The sequence below is a fragment of the Aegilops tauschii genome, chromosome 2 (assembly GCF_002575655.3).
Source record: "Aegilops tauschii subsp. strangulata cultivar AL8/78 chromosome 2, Aet v6.0, whole genome shotgun sequence".
Taxonomy (NCBI): Eukaryota; Viridiplantae; Streptophyta; class Magnoliopsida; order Poales; family Poaceae; genus Aegilops; species Aegilops tauschii.
The window spans coordinates 598,264,880-598,270,997 of NC_053036.3; the positions used below are offsets into that span (position 1 = coordinate 598,264,880).

General features: G+C 47.6%; 1 long non-coding RNA gene across 1 annotated transcript; it reads right to left on the minus strand.

Moving 5' to 3' along the window:
* Positions 1–2,410: 2,410 nt before the first annotated feature.
* LOC120973797 (uncharacterized) lies at positions 2,411–5,455 on the minus strand. The gene is made up of 2 exons (XR_005769222.3): positions 4,928–5,455; positions 2,411–3,976 (listed from the first exon to the last, which is right to left on the minus strand). It is a non-coding gene; the product is annotated as an uncharacterized lncRNA (long non-coding RNA).
* Positions 5,456–6,118: the final 663 nt, after the last annotated feature.

Here is a 6,118-nt window from a genome sequence, read left to right on the forward strand (position 1 = left end):
CCCTTAGTCCAGGACTCCCTCAGTAGCCCCTGAACCAGTCTTCAATGACGAGGTGTCCGGTGTGCAGATTGTCTTCGGCATTGCAAGGCGGGTTCCCCTTTCCGAATACTCCAAGATAGTCTTTGGACGTAACGAACGTGTCCGGATCTGCAACACAAGTACCACGCACACAGCCGCAGAGAGTATAATATTTCACGAGTCCAAGCCGCTGACAACTTTTTGTAATGTGACATCACATCTACCCGGTCATTATTTCGAACCGTTTTCGTCTGCCGTTCCACGTTCCGAGACACGGTTTTTATTGGCACGTCTTGTCGAAGCAGAGATTGTGTCCCCTTATTGCGGGATTCTCATCAATACGGGCATGGGTAATCCAACCATGCTGTTTGCACAACCCTTGGGAATAGGCGAGTTTTAAGGCGAGTGGGGAGGCGCTTGATATTCACAGCCTTTATAAGGAGATAAGGATTCCCCTTCTTCACCCACGCCTTCTCTTTCTCTGCCCCTCCATTCTCGAGCTCCAGCGCCCAAGTCCTCATCCTTTTCACTCCAAGAAAGCACTCAACCATGTCCGAATCTGGAGGGCAAGGCAAGTGAATGGCCTCCTCCGTCAAGGAGAAGGACATCACTGAGCTTCGGGCGGCCGGGTATCTGGCGAAGGAAATCGCCCACCGTCTTCCGGCAAAGGGGCAAGTCATCCCTGCTCCAAAGCCCAACGAGAGGGTGGCGTTCATTCCCCATTTCGTCTGCGGGTTAGGGTTTCCCCTCCACCCTTTCGTCCATGGACTTATGTTCTATTACGGGCTAGATTTGCATGATCTAGCCCCAAACTCTTTCCTCAACATCTCGGCATTCATTGTCGTGTGCGAGACCTTCCTCCGCATTCCTCCCCACTTCGGACTATGGCTCAAGATCTTTAATGTGAAGCCGAAGGTGGTGGACGGCCAACACGTGGAGTGCCAAGGAGCCATGGTAAGCAAGATGCCCAAAGTCACATGGCCCAAAGGCACGTTTGTGGAGACTGTCAAGGAGTGGCAGAAGCTGTGGTTCTATATCACAGAGCCTCGCGACGCCACCTGGGCCGCAGCTCCCGAGTTCAAATCCGAAGCTCCAATGTGGCTCACCTCCTCGGAGAAGGGCCCAAATTGGTCTTCGTCGGACGAGCTGATAGCGCTGCAAACACGCATCCAAAGCATGGTGGATAAAAACATCAAGCTCGTCCACGTGATCCAGGTGATGCTAGTTCGCCGGATCCTACCATGCTAGAGCCGAACATGCCATTTATGGGAATTTGATTCGGAGAAGCACCTGACCTTGGAAAGACTCTTCAGAACTACCCACGAAGATGTCTGGAAGTTGCTCTTTAAGGGCAACGAGATGCCGGCGGCCATAGACTCGGACCGCGGGCACGATCTTGCCCATCCTGCCAGTGTGGTAAGTCTCTCTTGTCTTAAGGTGCATCCTCTACTTGCTTGTTCAAGGAAGATACCTAAAACTTCACTATTTACCTTTTCAGGTATGGACAGAGAAAGCAGAACGGATTCGGTGTCCGGCTCCGCTGCCCGGGGAACCAGTCATCCCGCTCCTGGCGAAGATGCTGATTCCAGCGCCCTACAAGGCGCCGGAGAAGAAGGCCAAGAAGAAGGCCAAGGGGGGCAAAGGTGGCCTTCGCCGCAAAGGAGCTTCGGACGTGTCGTCCGAAGACAAGACTCACTCCTCCGCCACCGAAGATGACGACGGGGAGGAGGAAGAAAGCAACTCTCCCATGGTGGGGAAGGAAGAAGAGGGCGGCCTCCATGAATCTGGAGGCGGAGGCGCCCAAGAGGGGGAAGGGCCCCCTCGCGGATAACTCTGCGTGGGACGTCGACAGCAGCCCCGAGCGACGCCCCCGAAGCAAGCCCCTGGCCGCATCGTAAGTACTAAAACCCGTATATGTCCATATATCCGGCCTCTCCTCTTCATGGTATTAATCATGCTGAATTATGCCATTGTAGTCCGGCCACGACAGCTCCCCGTGATCCTCATCAGGAGGTTCGCTGGATTCAAAGGTGATGGCCAGTGAGTCACCGCCGGCCGCTGACTCTCCCAAGGCCAAGGGCGACGACGAGGTGCTGTCCAAAGGACCTTCCCTGGCCAGGGAGAGGTTCGGGAGGCCATCAAGGTGGCTTCAGAGGGCGAAACCTCGGTCGCCGAACACCTGGGGGAGCAGGTCCCCATGGAGACTGGCGATGGGGGCCGTGTTCAGTTCGGACCTGTTGACGCTCAAAAATGGCATGATCGCAAAGAGTGACTTTAGTCTATAATGGGATGAGGTTAAAATTATGAGTTCATGTCACCATTTGATGGCCCTCTTCAAGATGATCGAAATAAATATGAAGATGGACCAAAACGGAGCTCAGTGCAAAAGATATGACAATTTCGGAGATACTCGTGTTGATATCAGATTAGAAAATAACATGAGACTTAATTAATATGACCTCGGATGAAAACATCTTCAACATAAAAGTTCTTCATCTCGTCGAAACGGACAATTTTGATATAAAATCGTCTTAATCCGAGGTCGTATGTAAAAGTTACAGCCAAAACTATGCACTGCAGCACTGCATGGCCGGATCATCCGGACCGGGGTCCAAATCATCCGACCGGGGGCCAAAAAATTGAACCAAACAACAGAAGCTAAAAGTTGAAGCCGAACAATCTTGGTCAAGTCCCGGATGATCTGGGTAAAGGCCGGACAATCCGGGAAATCGTCCGGACAAGTTTTTCTGCTGCAGACTTTAGAAAACAGCCCGAAACACCCTCAAGATGACCTCCAATCGAAAAGTGTTCAACAACAAAGTTGTACGTCTCGTCGAAACGGTTGATTTTGATATAGAATTCATTTTAATTCAAGTTCATATGAAAAAGTTTCAGCCTCCTAAAGGCCCATTGAGTTTTCTTGGGAAAATAGGGCCGGCGGTTTACTCGACCTATTAAAGGCCCGAATCTACTAGTGGGCTAGTTTACATTTAGGCCTGTTAACGGACCAAGATGACGAGGCCCATGATGCAGATCATACATGGTGATTTGCATGACGGCCCGATTATGTACCGTAATTTTATGGTTTGGCTGGTTTACTGCGAAGACAGGATATACTAGCGGCACGCTGCTCTACATGGATTGATAAGCTATTTGTTCTTTTTATAATACTTGGTAACTCGTCCCAAGACTTAATTCATTACTAAGTCATTCATTAGATCTAGTTACACTACACCATATACGACTCAAATACAGGCAACTGCAACCAATGTAAGAGTCTTCTTAGAGAAACAGTTGTTACAACAATGTAAGAGTTTGTATCAGGTTGATATGCTAGAAAGTACGGCTGTCCAACAAGTCATTGAAGATACAATCAGAAACTACACTAAAACTTATGTCCCAACTTAATTATAAAAACTCGTGTATCTGTATCGTGATGTGAACATAAAACTGTAGAAGTTTTCATGGAGGGCTGCTTGTGCTTCTACTGAAACAGGTGCATTAAACAGAGGTGACTCTCCCGTAAGAATTGCAGAAATCACTGTGTACATCGCTAACAGGTGACACACATTGCTAATAACTGCAGCTATACATCAAGGGATAACGTCGTGCATGATGGGAGCAGAAGTTAACAACAGCTTCATACACTGAAGCTTATTATCCCATATATATCAGTACATGGCAATGTTGTACTGACGGCTAAAACATCAATATAACCAGAATTCCAACACTTGCACATTAAGATGTTCTCAAATGAAAATAAGATAATTAAATTGAGTAAAATGGTCTGCCAACAAAAATTAAACTGCATGTATGACCAAAGAAAGACTGCATGTACTTGTGATGAATCAATTATTTCTCTGTATGCTATGTTTATTTGTCTCTCCTACGGGGCTACGGGCATCCCATGGTCACCCACAAGCAGTGTTTCCAAACCCTGTCGCGAAGCCACTTGGACCTACATTTGATTTGCCCAGTATAAAGTAGTTGCTCATAAAAGTTGATCATGCCACAGTGGCTGAGTTTACTACTTTGACAACCTTGGGCAACAAAACATAAACGAAAAATGGTACATTTCCTTTTAAAAGGACAATGATATTTAAATAAACAAAAAAGGTACATAAATCTGATCCACTGAGATGTTTGAACAGATTTGAAAAGCTCTACAAAATCTAACCTACTAACCACCCAGGTTACAACCTAAAGCCATAATTCTAAGATTATTATAGTCCAGATCTGACTAAGATTATTATCCCTGTGTAATTCCAAGCCAATTAATCAATTCTATAGGAAAAGTAATAGCATCTTGCAGGTGCAAAAAATAAATAATCATACTATAATTATTTGTTTATAAGAACCGCCTATGCATAAGCGTCCATTTTTATTTAGTTGGACTATTGTTCCCAATTCAGAGATAAAAAACATCAACTCTTGGATGATCACCAAGGGTAAGCAAACCTTACTGTCATATCTTATGTTGTATTCATGGCATTATTGTTTAGTGCTGGGAAAATTCACACACGTATCAAAAAGAAAAACAAAGTAATATCAGTGCAATGCTCTAAACAGACTGTGCCTAATTAATACTCCCTTTGAGTATACTTATGCTAGGATCAGAAATAGTTGACCCTGGTGCCTCCAAATAAGCATGAAAAGTCTTCCCAAATTCAATGAAACATCCCAAAACAAACCCCCAACCACCCAGCAGAAGAAAAAGAAATATTGGTTACACAAAAGAGCGTAAACAGAAATAAATCTTTTCCTACCCTGCTTGGATTTTCATCAAACACCTTATAGTCACATACACAAAAATTTGCACAACCAAAGATGAGAAATTATAGGGTTTAAATCAAAGAAAATCAGTGGATGCCAGAAGGCATCTATTCAGGAAGAAGAGAAGTATGAGTACCTGCAATGCATGGACGGGCCTGGGCAATGGATGGCCACCGTGGTACTGGCACAGCATAGAAGAGGAACGGGGGGAGAGAGAGAGAGAGAGAGAGAGAGAGAGAGAGAGAGAGAGATGCTTGCTGGGGCTGGCCGTCGAGGCCACCGGTATTGAGCAATGCTGCAGCCTGGAAGTCACCATCGGCCCTGGGGCTGCTGCCGGTGGCCGGCGGTTGCGGAGGGGGCCCAGCCGTCGAGGCGACAGCGAGGGGCCCATGAGAGGGGTTGGGGGAGAAGATGGACCTGCTTGGGCCGGCGGGAGCCGCTGGACGCAGTCGCCATCATGGATTCAGCCGCCGCCGCCGCACCATACGGGTTGGATCCGCCGATCCGGTCGCTGCGTCGACGAAGTCGTGGCTAGTGCCAGCGACGACGTTGCGGTGGGGTGGAGCAGCATAGGCGGCGGCCGCGTTGTCCCGGTGCCAGAGGAAAAAGGGGTCTGCCGCGCCGTCCCGGTGCCGGTGGAGAAAGGAGGCGGTCGCGTCTGGGGTGGAGGAGCTCCCTTGCAATCCGCTAGCTGGTAGGGCACATGCGGGGGCCTTTTTATTTGAGCTTACAGCGGCGGAGCGGTGGCAAACGATTTGACCGGAAAGTACGCGAGAGAGACAAATTTGGAGGAGACAAAATCCCAGAAATTCTAGAAGACAACGTGTCACCGATGGAATTGCTGGTCAACTGCATGTGAGGTGGACGTGGCGACATGCAGCTGCACGTGGCGTGGAACTAAGGGGCTGTTTGGTTCAAGGCGTAAGAGTGCCACATTTTGCCACACATTTTTTGCCATATTTGTCTAAGGTTAGTTCTTCAAAATAAGAGCCATAAATTGGCGAGCCTAAGGGAATCTTGCCACACTTTTTGAGTGTATGTCATGTGGGGTCCTACTGTGGCAAAAAGTATATTGCCTAAGGTAAGACTTGAACCAAATACCCTCTTACGTTGATCAAAATTGCCTAACTTTAGGTGTGGCAACATGTGGCAACCATAGTCACAAACCAAACAGCCTCTAACCCACATAACTCTGGAACGGACACGTACAGTCAATCAAATTAAAAAAAAAGAATTCTCTGGTAGGATGTGTCGTACAAACGTGAATAGACAAGGACACATAAGACAACAAAATCAAACGTGCTTAAAAAAACGACCAAGCAAAAAA